Below are 15479 nucleotides of genomic sequence, written 5' to 3'. Positions count from 1 at the left end.
GGGGTTCTCTTGCTCTCTCTGTTTATATGGGTTGCTGGTTTAGGATTGCTGCCCCTCACTGGTGCCTGTGCAAACTTCGAAGGTTGTCTAGAACAAGTCCAACAACACTCCTTTTCAACAACACACTTCACTGGAAATGGATAGCAATGGCAGACAAGTCATTCTTGGAAAATGCCTTGGAAAGTGTATAGTTGTTGTTGATAGAACTCATCAGGGAAGCTGCAAAACACCACCAGAAAAAACTAATGCACACATTTCCAGCCTTTCTTAACTCTGGAGTTGATTGCCCAGCTTCAAATAGGCTGCCTCATCCCAGGTACATAAAGATTCACTAGCGATTTCCCTTCTCTTTGGTGCCTGTCTTTTGAAGAGATCGCTTCAAGCAAAGAGCCCTCATTAACTCTGCAGTATGTACGGAAAGTTCTGCTGAAAGGGCTAACATTCCTTACAGATCTAAAGTAATTTTTACCACTACAGAAGCTGTAAAGGAGAGGAGGAAAATAATAATAATAAAGCTCTTTCATTTTTAGATCTACTCATGAGCAACGAGTGCCTCCAGAAAGTTGGTGTGTGTGTGTGTGTGTGTGTGTGTTAACGATTTACACCCACCGTGTCAAACCAGTCCTATCACGTTTTTCTTCTGACTCCAGGATGGGGGAACCTACCGGTATTTCAGTTAGAGGGCTGTCTGGGATAAGCTTTTTTGAGGTGATGGGCTCACATGCTGGTAGCAGGTGGTGCCAGAGGCAAAACTGGCTAGAGCAATGAATGTTGATGTTGCCTTTGTACACTAGGGGGTAATCCTATGGCAAGATCTGCAGGGGTAAGCTGCTTAGGATGCAGTGGATCTCTGCTCCACCCCCAGCTTGGCTCAACTAAAGATTCCCTGGTGTAACTTGCTCATTCCAGCCGGTGCAAACCCCCCCTCCAAGTGAGTGTTCTTGTTGGAGTGTTGTGGGTATCAAGGAGTTAACAGTGTGCTAAGTGGAAATGCTGACTCAGTGATGAGTGAGCATCATGAGATATAGGGAGTTGCCTGATTGGTCTATAGCCAGCTAGTATAAAGAGGTATGGTTCACTTCCCCTACACTGGCTTCTCCTCTGTATGCAAATCCCAGTTGTGGATGCTGATTCCTAGATGTAAGAAGACTGTTTTATGATGATGCAAGGCTGCAACTGGAATAAAGTCCTGCTTAAAATACAGTTGACTCCTCAGTGCTTCATGTGGGGCTTCCACGCATTGCAACAGTTCTGAGGGCAGGACCAGAGAGCGGGACACAGGCTGGATCCTAAGCCCATTCAGGTTGGTCGCATGATCTAGCAACCTGGCCAGAAGCAGGAGAAAAACAAGCATTTCAAAGACCTGTTTGGACTTGATGTAACTTCACGCCAGCTTAATTTTCCAATGGCTTGCTTTATGTCAGCCTCATATGTATAGGATTGCTCCCTGGGCTAGTTTCTACAAGTAAGAGTTATTATCAGAGTTCAAGGACATGGTCCGGCTAGACAAAAACACTCAGTTCTTTCTCTTATATTATTTTAAGACCTCCTGTACCATTCATGTCTGATTTCAATAAGCTTGAGATGAAACCCTTAGTATCGCTACTATAGCGTTTCACCAAACCTTCAAATTCTGAAAGTGGACATGTTGCTGCTTATCAAATATCAAAGTCCATGTTAGTGATGGCACTTGTATATCTTCTAGTAACCATTAACGTTTATCCTACAGTATGAGAACATTATCTCGTAAAAACAATATATATAATACATCCCCTTAGCCCTCTGCCCTCTTAGGAAGCCAAGACTGGTATAAGAGGGCTTTGAATGATGCGTTGGAAGTGACCTTACAGTGACAGAAGTGGTGAATGAGGATTCTGTGATATGATAGTTGCAAGCATGAAAAGCATAGCCATGTGATTCTACCGTCATCAGCACCAGATGAGAAACTAAAAATTAGTTAGAAGTTAGAAGTTAGACTACAAGTAGGGGGTGGGGGTGGGGATGGTGACGATCATTTCCTTGGGGTCCTACAAAGAGTGAAAAGCTTTTATATGAGCCTAAGAACAAGCTTTCCTCCCTAAGTTTTAATGAGATGGTTTTCTTTTAAGAGCAGACTCTGCTGCTTGCATTTAAATGTGAGACCTGCTACTGCATTAGCCTGGAAAATTGATTGGTAGCATTGAGATGAAAAACTCCCTAAAAATCTAATACCATGCAAGAGGGCTTGATTAGTTTGTGCACGACCATCTACAACAAACACAGAAGATACGATCATAAATTATGAATGCACCAAATCCAGCCAACCACTCTACAATTACACATAATAATCTCATTTTTGTGCAAGCCACTATGTTTTAAAAATGAATCTCTTATTCCCTTCACTCCCCACCACTAAATTTTGCAGGAGCAGTGTGTGGATTCAGTTTGTTTGCCCAACGGAAATTCCATTTAGGGCTGAGGCTTGGTGGATGTGGAAGGATCAATAGACAAACAGTACCACGTAAATCAGCAAAAGCAACAGAGACTTGTGGCACCTTAAAAACTGACAAATTTATTACAGCCTAAGCTTTTGTGGACTCAGGCCCACTTCATCCAACACTCAAAGTGACGGTGTCGTTGGCAGGTGTATAAAGGATACAGTTGTAAGGTTGGAGTGATAAAAAATCCTTTGTCTTGATTCAGCCCACTAGTGATAATCTTGATCAATTATTATACATCTGTTTCATGTTATAATTGCTCTTTATTCCAGTATGGGCACCTTAAAGTCAGTTTCAGAGTATCTTATTATATAACTGCATTGTATTAGGGGAAGTTGCTAGCGAAAATACGCATAGACAAAATTTCATAGAAAAAAAAATGTGTGCATAAGGTGAAATGAAACCTGAAGATTTGTACAAATTTTCATTCAGACATATTTTTCTTAAAACAAAAAGAACTTGATGTGGAAATGGAGAGAACTATACTCAGGAGTGGAAAAATGAGAAACTGGGAGAAGCCGAAAGAGTTTCATTTGTCCATCCCTACTTGATGAATCTTTGGTGTGATCCACTGAGAGAGTTCTGTGGTATTACACAGTTTAGGTTTGGCTTGTTATATGCATCTGACCTACGATGTAGTTTGTGAGCAACTTGTTTCTCTATGGATTAAAGATACTATTTATTCAAGACAGAGAAGGTGATCAGGCTTTAAAAACCCTTTAACATTAGGAGAATGGTAGATTAAGGTGGTGATGATGAGTATTATTTATGGCCATTCAGAGGGGTTCATAAATCTTGATGTACCTGGCACTTGCTATAAAAATTGGCATACATGTAAACAGACACGGCTTATTTGCCTGCCACAAAGTCCTGAGCAGCTTCCGGGTCATGTGACCAGAATGAATAAGTCGTGGCCGACTCTGGGGTTGTGGTGCTCATCTCACTTTATTGGCCGAGGGAGCTGGCGTACAGCTTCCGGGTCATGTGACCAGAATGAATAAGCCGCTTCTGGCAAACCAGAGCAGCGCACGGAAACGCCGTTTACCTTCCCACCGGAGTGGTACCTATTTATCTACTTGCACTTTGATGTGCTTTCCAACTGCTAGGTGGGCAGGAGCTGGGACTGAGCAATGGGAACTCACCCCGTCGCGGGGATTCGAACCGCCGACTTTCTGATGAGCAAGTCCTAGGCTCTGTGGTTTAACCCGCAGCGCCACCCGCGTCCCTTAAAAGTCTATAACTCTGAATAAATATTATTGAAGGACCTCAAATTGCAGCATCATCTGTCTACAGTGTCTACAAGCACAAAATATTTGACTTTGAAAACTTTCCTCCTTCGGATCAAGTGTAGTGGCTTCTGTACATCTGTACATGAAGGATCAGAATGTAGAAACAATGTGAATAGTGTAGTTTTTTCTCTGACCACTAGACTCTCCCAGACCAGCTCTAGTCTTTAAAAGCTTTTCTTTGCAACAATGAATGATAGACACTCACTCCTGTCAAGCTCTCAAGTTTTTCTAGGGAGTGTCAGGAAACCGATGGGTGCCCCAGATATAATATTCTTTGGACTGTTGTTCAGAGGTGAAAACTGAGCACGGCACTTGATTCTATTTCTCATATCTACAAGGAGGGTGACATTTCCATGTCTAACACGGGCAAGAGCATGACAGAAACGTTGATACCAATCAAGCATTTGTTTGTACGCAGCTATTATGCCGGATTGTATGGTTATAGGACATCTGTTAGTGTGCACTGTCATAAAAGAGGCTGAATGATCAATATACAATTTTCACAGAGGGCCTCTTTATAATTCTATGTAATTAGGGGGCAGATGCAGCTTCTTTAAATGCTGACAGCAGTTTGCCATTTTTATATTATTCTGTGAAACACAAATAAATGGCAGACTTCAATTCAAGGATTGGGGAATCTAGTAATAATTAATAATTATAATACTAATAATTTGGGGGCAGGGCAGGAGGGGTATATGTAGGGAAGCCTCATAGACAAGTCATAATCCTAATGGATGTAACTGGAGTATTCCTTTGCATAGCATTGGTAAACAAATAGGAGTCAATGGCAGAGAATAGTGCTGCATTGTGCAGGGGGTAAGACTGAATACTAAAGCAGAGCTCTGATGCAGCTTCAACAACAGTGAACCTTATACTGAGCCCTATATTTGAGCAGAAGTTCAGCTGTCACCTTATTCTCCTGTGCAAATGAGCTGAGCTTTCTCAGTTTCTGTCCCACCTCCTTCCATGCTTTTGTACTGTCTCAGTCTGATGCTCAAATAAACGGAAAGAGAGGACTGGAGGCAGTTGTTTTGCAACATTCAGGGGGGACCCAATTTTCCTTTGGTGGCAGCTGAAGGATGGGACTGCTGGGCCAAACACCACATATCCATAGCCACTGAACTCTCAGAAAGGGTCAGAGGCTTGGCTAATGTTTAAAATGGATTTGTGGAATGTCAGCTAGGCTGGTAATTCCTTGGAAGATGAATTGTGACTAGTCGGTACTGTCTCAGCATGCAATACTAGCATGGTTCTTTAATTTTAAAAAATAGCATTTTGGAATATTGCTGGCCTTTGTAATAACTAGATTGACCTTAGCTGTAGAAAAATCTACTTCCAGTTTGACTTAAGTTATCTGGTAAAGAATGTGATCGGGCAAAGAAGAGATGGAGGTACTTTTTTTACTGTAGGCTCTAATTCCTTTTGGAAGGGAAAAACAATAAAGAATGGTCTCTCTCTCTCTCTCTCTCTTAGCTCTAAGGCTTAATTCATAGAAATAGTTGATGAAGTGTGTATTCCCTAACTGTGCCTCTTGAGAATGCAAGCGGAAGGCTGCACGGCTGAACACTCCTTTGTAAAAAAGAAAAACCCACAATCCGTGCATATAGACAACTAGATGTAACGGAAAAAGTACATCCTAGCTTTCTTCCTGTTGTGCTGATTTGCATATGAATGGATTTCCCCCACTGAGAAGCACTCAATGATATGGCACCCACCCACCTCAATATCTGGTGCCTTAGTCCATGAAGAGTATTATCTGCTGCTTGTGTGAATTAGGTTTATCAATTTCGGTTTCTCTCAGTTTCTCATTTCCCCTGGCTTAGGTTCAGCTCTCCACATTTCCACATCGTTCCTTTTTTAAGTCCTTGTGAATACCCATCAGGATTTTAGTGCGAATTTCTCCGAATTGTGTGCAGTTTTGCTCATGCGGAATTGGTATAATAGAATTCCAGACAGAAACAAGACAAAGCTCTGGCAGCAATATTTTGCATTAGCTGCAACCGCTGGTAGCACCACAAAGAGTTCATTGCCGTATTCTAATCTTGAAGTTACAATGACATGGATCACTTTGGCAAGGATATCTCAGTCTAGGAACAAAATCTCAAGTGGAAGGCTGGGAGAGAGACTTGCCTGAGATGTTGGGGGGCTGCTTTTAGACTTTACATTACTGATAGGATGGACTAATCCCCAAATCAATAATAGAAAAGGGAAAGTAATAGGAATAGTACCACTCCATTCTGCCTTGGTCAGACCACACCTGGAATACTGTGTCCAATTCTCGGCACTGCAATTTAAGAAGGATGTCAACAAGCTGGAACGTGTGCATAGGAGGGCAACCAAGATGATCAAGGGTCTGGAAACTAAGCCTTCTGAGGAGTGCTTGAAGGAGCTGGGTGTGTTTAGCCTGGAAAAGAGGAAACTGAGTGGAGATATGATAGCCATCTTCAAATATCTTAAGGACTGTCTACATGGAAGAGGGAGCATGTTTGTTTTCTCCTGCCCTGGAGGGTAGGATTCGAAACAATGGCTTCAAGTTACAGCAAAGGAGATTCTGACTAAACATTGGAAAAAAACTTTCTGACAGTAAGAGCTGTTCGACAGTGGAATGGACTCCCTCAGGAGGTTGTGGACTTTCCTTCCTTGGAGGTTTTTAAGCACAGGTTGGATGGTCATCTGTCATGGATGCTTTAGCTGAGATTCCTGTATTGCAGGGGGTTGGACTAGATGGCCCTTGGGTCCCTTCTGACTCTATGATTACATCACCTTATTTTTCTACACATCTTTGGCTATTCTTCTTGACAAAGCTGGCCAGCTGAGCTTTTTCTCACACCTTCTCTAGACTGCTGCATTTGGTATGTTCGCTCCAATTCCTAGCAAAAGAAGAGGGGTTTTGATGTGCCAAGAAGCATATGTCATGAGCTGCGCATATAGCTCTCTCTTGTGAACCATAACAGAGAACACACCAGCATCTATAATGGTAGCGCTGAGGTTGTGGGAGAGGTGTTTATCTTGGTTGGTGCATCTACTGAAAAACTCTCTGAGCAAGCAAGTTCGCCTGTAGACTTGTGTATCTGCTGCTGGTGGTGGGGGAAAAAATTACACATTTCCCCCTCACTGCTCTGCTTATGTGTTAACTCGTGTCCCATAATCTCCTTTAAAAGTTACAATGCCTCCAGTATTTCTACAAAAAAATAATCTAGTGATACATTGGCTGCATGTACTGTTCCAATGAAGAATGCTTTAACTGCCTCTTTATTGGAGCCAGGCTGATTCTTGTTATAGATAGTGCATTATTTTACACATTTTATGTATTTTCCTGGCTGCAAAGTTACCTTGGTTGCTGCATTTCCCACATGCTAATAAGCACTGTGAAAATCAAACATTCCTTCCAACACTTCATGCCTTATCCAGCCTCCTATGTTTTCTTCTTCTAACACTTTTTGCCTTCTGGCATGTTTCATTTTGGGACGTTCCCCCTCCCCCCCAATATTTTCTCTCTGGTATTCCTGAAATTCTGTCCATGGCCACCGGTTTATTTTGTTTACTTTTTGGCAATTTGTTACTCCAGAAGCTTCTGAAATTTTCCCCCCCTCCAAGGTGAGCTCAGGATATTTCAACCATATTTTCTTAAGCACAGCATCCCTGATACCAACCAACTACAATTTGGCCTCTAATCATATACTCTTGTCAGCTCTCTATAATTGTAAGTCTGACTCAGCTCCTTGAGGTGAGTCACAAACTCCAACTCTGCTTCCAACTTTCTCCTATGAAAGTTATACCTTTCAGAAGTCTTATTTCTTTCTGGAATGCAGGATTATAAACTTTTTTGCTTCCGTTTTTCAGTGGAATCACTGCGCTCCAGAAACCCACCCGCCCCAACCCATTCCTGAAAGCTGCAGATTGTTAGATACAGTGAAGGCCTCCCGTTCTGCAATATTAGAAAACTAGATACCCAGGGCTGGCCCACCCATGGGGCAAGGTGAGGCAACCACATCGGGCAGCAGGATCAACAGAGACAGCAGGTGTGGCCTTTGAGGAATGGACCACCCACTGTTGCTGTAGTGTTCTCCTTAGGGGCTAGATCTGCCTCCTCCTTGGTGGTATGGGACGCGGGTGGCACTGTGGTCTAAACCATTGAGCCTCTTGGGCTTGCCAATCAGAAGGCTGGTGCTTCTAATCCCTGTGACAGGGTGAGCTCCCGTTGCTCTGTCCCAGCTCCTGCCAACCTAGCAGTTCGAAAGCAAACCAGTGCAAGTAGATAAATAGGTACCGCTGCGGTGGGAAGGTAAACAGTGTTTCTGTACACTCTGGTTTCCGTCACAGTGTTCCATTGTGCCAGAAGTGGTTTAGTCATGCTGGCCACGTGACCCGGAAAGCTGTCTGTGGACAAACGCTGGCTCCCTTGGCCTGAAAGCGAGATGAGCGCCGCAACCCCATAGTCGCCTTTGACTGGACTTAAGCGTCCAGGGATCCCTTTACCCTCCTCTGCGGTCTCCCGTGGCCACTTCAACAGTGGCATCTTTGGTGAATAGGAGGCGCTGCCAGTCTCCTCCCCCCCTTGTTTCCAACATAGATCTTTATTCCTCACTCCTTTACTGGTGTGCATGTGTGGCATTTTGTGGTTCGCCTCAGGTGCCAAAATGTGTTGGGCCGGCCGTGTGGATATCTTTTGTGAGACTTATGTCCCTGTACTTCTTCCAGTCAGCACCTGGAGTATGAAGAGTTGTATAAATTGCTTGCACAGCTGTACTACTACGGGATTAACGGCAGAGCATTCCGCACGAACTCTAAGGGGCTCCATTTCTTCAAATCAGCTCTCTTGTCAGCTGAGTACTGGTTCTCATGCTTTGAAATATAGTGTGCAAAAGATCCCCAAAGGGGAGGGGGAATGTATTCAGTTAAAAGGGTTTGTGTGTGCGTGTTAGAGCGACTAATGTGCACCTAAAAACAAGCTGACACCAACCGCTCCTCCATATTAACAAATTCCCAGTTCCCCCGGGGAATCCCAAGTAGATTCATCATTGTCAGGCCGGATGTAAGATGTTTTGGCACCTGAGGCAGAAAATCCAAGGGGTACCTCTTTACGAAGGAGAATAAATAACTGTGACAATTTTCTGCCTCTTTTGAGCTGTCAAACAAAGGAATATAAAGGATCTCAACTGTGTGTGTTTGTGTAGGGCCAGAAATCTAGGGCCAAGGGCCCACATTGCCCACTGAGAGAGCCACCTTAATAAGCTGGAGTGAAGAAATAGGCCCGCGGAGGGAGGAAAGGCATAAGGTGTAAAAAAAGAAAGAAAAGTGAATTCCGTGTTAGGAGTTACTAGGAAAGGGACTGAAAACAAAACTGCCAGTATAATAATGTTTCATGTGTGGGGCTCCTTTGGAGTAAGAGGAGGCTCCTTTGAGATGACTGGCTCAATATAAATTTAGCACAAAAAAGGGATACCCTTTATGGTTGTCCCAACTCAAAAGGGATATTCAGTTGGGAAAGGTTCAAGGGGTAGGGGCAACTCTCCACTGGGGAAAAGTGGGTCTTTAGAAGAAAGACGGCTGAGGAGGAACATTCAAGAAGCTGCTGCAAAATATTTTAAGTGATCGAGCCTTTTTTAGAATCAAGAGTGAGAGCAGGCATCAAACAAAGCTCTTTACATCTGAACAAAATGGTGACGAGCTGCTGCTCCACCGAGAATTGTCATTATAATTTATTTATTTATTTGGAGTAATAATTATTAGAAAGATATACCAAAACTGGATCAGCACATTGCACAAAAAGGAGAAACGAAACAAAACAAAACACCTTCCGCAGATGAAAAGGGGCTCTCATTTTCATCACACTGAGCAGCCGTGCTGTGAAGAATCTTTAAACAATAATAAAATGGAACTGGAATTGTTTGAGGCTGCTAAAAATGGAGCCACAGTGAGAGAAAGTCTGAAAAAGATATTGAGCGCAGAGAATATAGAACGTGTCAAATCCCTCACTTAGGAGGCATAAAGACATTTAATATTAAAATACATGTATCACGGTATTGATCTATTATAGACGTTTGTGCCTTTAAATAAAGATTAAAAGGCTTTGTTGGCATAGTTTAAAAGTTCTCTTTTTACGACATCCCCTCCTCTCTGTGCCAGTGGAAATTCCTTTTTTTAAAAAAAAGGTCCCATGCCAAAAATTGGCTGCTTGAGGTGGCCAGCACACTCTGCCTCATGGTACTGCTTTGATTCACTTGAAACACTCTTAAAGCGTTATTTGAATTGAAACAATTTCACAGAAAACAGGGTGGTTTTAGACCCAGTTGATCAATCACTGGTCCTCTTCCATCCTTCTCCTGGAATACATTGTTTTGGGGGCTTACTGGTGGAAATTCTTTTATAATTATCTTCAAACAAATTTAAATTTTTCATTGTAATCTCTAGCCCCCAAATACTTAGCTTTTTTCACTACTTCCAATCCTGTTCTATCCCCCGATTCCTCTCCCCCCCCCCCGGCTCTGTAGATTTTTTTTACCATGAGTTTTGTTTTTAGTCTGTTGAGTTTAAACCCAGAGACCTTGCCATACTCTGTTATGGTTTCTTGGTCATCTCAGAGCTATCTCTGTGGAGTTTGGGTAGAATCTACCGATCCTGGATATGTACAGTCTGCCTTGCCTTTTCTAGGAGCACCTGTGGTTTCTGTATCTTTTGAACATCTCATTCTTATGATGGTTTCATGAAAATGCATTTTTTGTGCAAATGTACACTTAAGAAGAAGAGTTAAGGAAGCCACAGATAGCACAAACAACAGCCTAAAGCAAAATCTATTCGAAAGTAATAGATGTGAAGCAAGTGTGAAGCTGTCTTATTGTTGGTTTGCTTTTTACCGATGTGTGTGTGTGTGTGTGTGTGTGTGTGTGTGTGTGTGTGTGTGTATTTGGGTTGTTTTGTTGGTTTTCCCCAGCTGCTTCAAGCATCTGGAGTGCTGGCATCAGCACCTAGTACAATAAAGAAATAAACAATACATAGAATTACAGCAAGGCAGTGAGCTTAGACCACTTTGAGTTCCTGTGACAAATACCTGTTTCCATATCTGCAACTGTTCTAAACAACAGAACTTCCTCCCAGAACTTTTGTTTGATTTCTAGGTAATCCCGGACATTCCCTCTGGCTCATCAGCCAAATAGCTTTGAAGGCTTTTCCTTCTTCATTGAAGAAATAATGTGGAATCGAATTGAACTGAAAACAATTTGAATTAATTTCCATTCATCTGTGGGTCTAGTAGTCAGGACCTTGATAGCGCTACACCTATTACAATGACAAACAACTTCTTCTAATAGTATGTCATATAAAGCCACAACCTTTTCTCACCCTCCCCCAAAGTTTCTGTTCCTAGGAAGAACTCAACTCTAGCCTGAACTTTTGCTATCTGAAGTCCAGTCAGCATGTAATGAGGCAAGACTCTTGTGAATAATAAGTGATTTACCAGTAAACGTTGATTAATACCCCTTCTATAATTATTGGGTTGTGTTTTTTTTAACCTATTGCAGCATACAATATCATAGCTGATAAAGTTTTATAGGTTCAAGTCATGAAACTGAAATTAGCTCCTTTATGCTCAAAGGGCCAGATAAAAAGAGATTAGTTTATTCAGATCAATGCTCTTTCACAATTCCCACGTGCGTCTGGTTTCGATAGGCTACAACTAGGTGACGTGGGTGAAAAGCTTCACAAAATAACCCACCACGATTTGTACGTTGTCACTGTTCAAAAATGCTTTGCCAACATTAATCAACAGATTCATTAATAGTGTTTATCTTTATATTTAAGACAATAGCCGACAGTCACAATGTGCGGAATGGATCCGCTTCCTTCGCATAACCTTGAGGGAGGCAATTGTAAATATGGCTTAGATAAGTTTGATTTGTATGCCCCTCTTGGCATACTTACTTGTCTTAATTTGAAATTCTAATGGATACCTTAGTCCTGCCTTAGCTCCAGTAGTGTAAACAGAGATATACTGCGGTGGAAACACAAACGATTGGAATAGTGATGAGGAGCGTAAGTGGTGAGAGTGCTGTTGTACTCATGCTCTCCATGTGAGCCTCCAATAGGTATCTGATTGGCCACTGTAAGAACCGGAGGTGGGACCAATTTGCATGTGGTCACTGGTATCACCAGCAAAACCAGCTATTTGTATACTGGCAAAAAGGGAAAAAAAAAGCTCCCATTCATTCTACAGCAACCTTCAAGATTAGCTGGGGGCCTAATTTACCTTGAATTATCAACATTAGGAGGGACGCGGGTGGCGCTGTGGGTTAAACCACAGAGCCTAGGGCTTGCCGATCAGAAGGTCAGTGGTTCGAATCCCCGCGACGGGGTGAGCTCCCGTTGCTCGGTCCCTGCTCCCGCCCACCTAGCAGTTCAAAAGCTGTAAGTAGATAAATAGGTACCGCTCTGGCGGGAAGGTAAGCGGCATTTCTGTGTGCTGCTCTGGTTCGCCAGAAGCGGCATAGTCATGCTGGCCACAAGACCCGGAAGCTGTACGCCGGCTCCCTAGGCCAGTAAAGTGAGATGAGCGCTGCAACCCCAGAGTCGTCCGCGACTGGACCTAATGGTCAGGGGTCCCTTTACGTTTTTATCATCATCAGGAAGGGGGGTATTTCTGCTACGACTCAGATAAATGTAGATATGTAAATGGGCATGGTCAGAAAAGGCTCCTGGTTCCCTTGGATTTGTAATATGAATTTGTACGGCTTTTGGGACTGAGCTTTATGTTATATTCATTTGAAATTTCAACTGGTGCAATAGCCAAGGAAGAGAAAACAAGAGTTACTTTATCCTTGAATAAGGTTGCCTGCTGTCAGGGGCTCAGGAACAGAGGTACAGGGGAGAGAGGAAACGGAGAGCGAAGGGGAAGAATCTGAGGGCAGCGTAGGGGAGTATGACAGTGACCCGAGAGATTCCATGAGCTTCTCCAGCGAATCAGAAGATTCCCAGAAGGAGGCGCCGATGGTCAGGGCAAGGGGGGTCCCAGGGGAGACACACCAGAAACAAGGGGCCAGCGGGGACTCCCAAAGCAGCAGCGGGAGATCAGGACCAGCTTCCCCACCAGAGCGTAGTGGGGGGGAAGAGTCCCATGTGTCAGGGCCAGCGTCTCCTCCAGCAGGGAGAGAAGATGAGTCAGGGCTGACCACACCTCCATCGGAGAGTGGGGGAACGGAGGGGAGGTCAGGTCCAGCTAGCCTCCCCGAAGGGGGAAGCAGTGACAGGAGCAGTGTAACGGTCAGGAGGAAGGTTGCCGGCTGGGCGCGCGCGCCAAGTTCAAATGTAGAGGCGTGTGGGACAGCAGAAAACCCGGATGGGGAACCAGGTCCTAAAGCCCGCCGGAGGCAGGGGGAAGACTCAGGGGACTCAGCGTCAGATGAGTCTAGGAAGGGCGAGACCCCAGCTGACAGGCAGAGCCAGAGGAGGAAAGAGCAAAGGAAGAGGTGGAGCAAGGCTAGAGTCTTAAACTGGTGTCTGGGGGGAGGAGACTCAGACGGAGCTTCGGTGGTCTAGAGTTTCAGACGTAGAGCTGCGCGCTGCGACTGTGAAAGAGAAACTGAACTTCAATAAAGACTTTTGTACATAACAACGAACTGGCGTTGGTCCTTTGTGAGCTGGGACCTCGGGCAGCTCTGACACCTGCTTTTGCTTTTTATGCAAGAGACTAATATCACTACCCTTCTGGAAAGAACTAGTATGCAACTTTAATTATTGGCGCCTGAGTTTGCTCCTTTTCTTCTATACTCAACTTTAGCTGAGAACTCATGAAGAACCCTCCTCTTTTTAGATGACAGTTAGTGTAGGGGAGTCTTGAACTCATCAGCTCCTCATCTCTGCTACAACATTGATGTGTCATAATGTTTAGCTAGTAATATATCGCGATGCTGAAAATCAGATATCACCCAGGCCTAAACAACAGTGCTATAAATTTGTAATAAATACACACACACACACACACACACACACACACACACACATTCACAGAGCTGCTGTCTCTCTAATAGCAGGCTCTTGGGCAGAAATTCAAGTAGGAAAGCTTTGTGGTTCGAGGACCCAATACCCGCTTAGTGAAATGAAGTCACACGGACACGTAATATAAGGTTAATGGGCAAGAAAAGGCCACAACTTTATTGATTACAGCAAGTGAAAAGGTATTGGCTTAGGCATTGGATCATGACAATTGACTCCACCCACTCGAAGAGGGGTGAGCCTAAAAAGGGGGGGGGGTTATTCACCAGTAGGTGGAGCCTGTGGATGCTAATCCAACTATAAGCTCTCCCCTGATGTCACCGAGGGTCGTGCCATGGCCCCCAGCCACACAGGCATCCGACAGGATCCATGACCGCCGGATTCCTTTAACGGAATACCCAAAATTGAAGGTGTAGGCGATGGCCACACCTAGCCCTTCCACACACCACCAACACATTCCAATGCCTAACCTACCCACCAATACCAAGAAAGTTGTGACGATTGCTACGAGGTAGGCGAAAAAACCACAAGGCCTAATGCCAAATGGAAAAATTCCTACCAGGTCCCCTGGACAACCTGGGCGACCAACTTAAGGTCCATAGCAAGGCCAAGAGAAAAAAAAACAAAACCCTGAGCTCTAAGGGAGTGGAGGGTGGGTGATTCGCGATGGGAAGGTGGAAAATGAGGCTGCATGGCTGGCGCAGCAGCAAGTTGAGCTGCAAACCCCACCCCCTCCAAGCCACCCGATTGGGGGCTTACCTGTGGGCGAGGTGCGCCAGCCAGGTGAGTGGGGGAAGCAGGGGGCAAAGCCCCTGCATGAGGCAGACATCGGGTCCTGCCCACAACCCCTCCCCTCTTTGTAAGAGGAGAGGCTTTACCTCACATAGAGATGCAGCAACAGGAGGGAAAAAAACACACAAAAGCTTTTTTTTTAAAAGCAGACAACATGGTAGCAATGTATAAATCAGACCAAGTATAGACATATCTTTCTCACAGAAAATAAACAGCAAGTAAGACCAACATAGATCTTAGTGTGAATAAAGGCAACAGAATTGGGCAGTGGAACCGGCACATAATCTCACAGACCTAAGTTAGCATTCACAGTATGAATCACAGACATGAAATGGCCCACACTGATTACTGTGTAGATTGTAGCGGATACTCTCTTGTACCCTTTGAGCGGAATAAAAGTTTATTTAGGAGACATTTTGAGCTCAATGGGATGCACTAGGCCTTCCATGATAAACAAAGTTGAAATTCCCAGAAGCGCACGGTGTAGCATTTCCAGGTATTAAACACAAAGCAGTTTTCAATTTTGTTCACGTCTTGCTTCTGTTTGACAATCTCATCTACTCCGTTTGTTGCCAAAGGCTAATGCTCGGCTCCTCACTGACAGTCTCCATCACTCTTGGAGACAGTCGGAGAGAAGGAAAGAAAAACATTTTGTTCTCTACTGGGGTGGTTTTGCTCCTGGTGAAAATAAAAGGGGAGGGGCATGGGAGCACCACCAGTTTTACAGTGTACTGGACTAAGAGTTTGGTGGGGGCAGTAGGCCACATAACTGCTAGGATGCTACTTCCCTGTTGAACTAGGACCTTGATACTTGGGGAAGATCCTTAGTTTTGAGACAATGCCCTTATAGTTGGTTGGAAAACACCCACACTCCAAAAACACCTGATAAATGAACAGTGCTTTTCCTAGTTAAATCCTAGTTAAATTTGAATTT

This window comes from Podarcis liolepis (assembly GCF_965112155.1).
Source record: "Podarcis liolepis genome assembly, chromosome: 9".
NCBI lineage: Eukaryota > Metazoa > Chordata > Lepidosauria > Squamata > Lacertidae > Podarcis > Podarcis liolepis.
Note: the sequence above shows the minus strand (reverse complement) of the source record.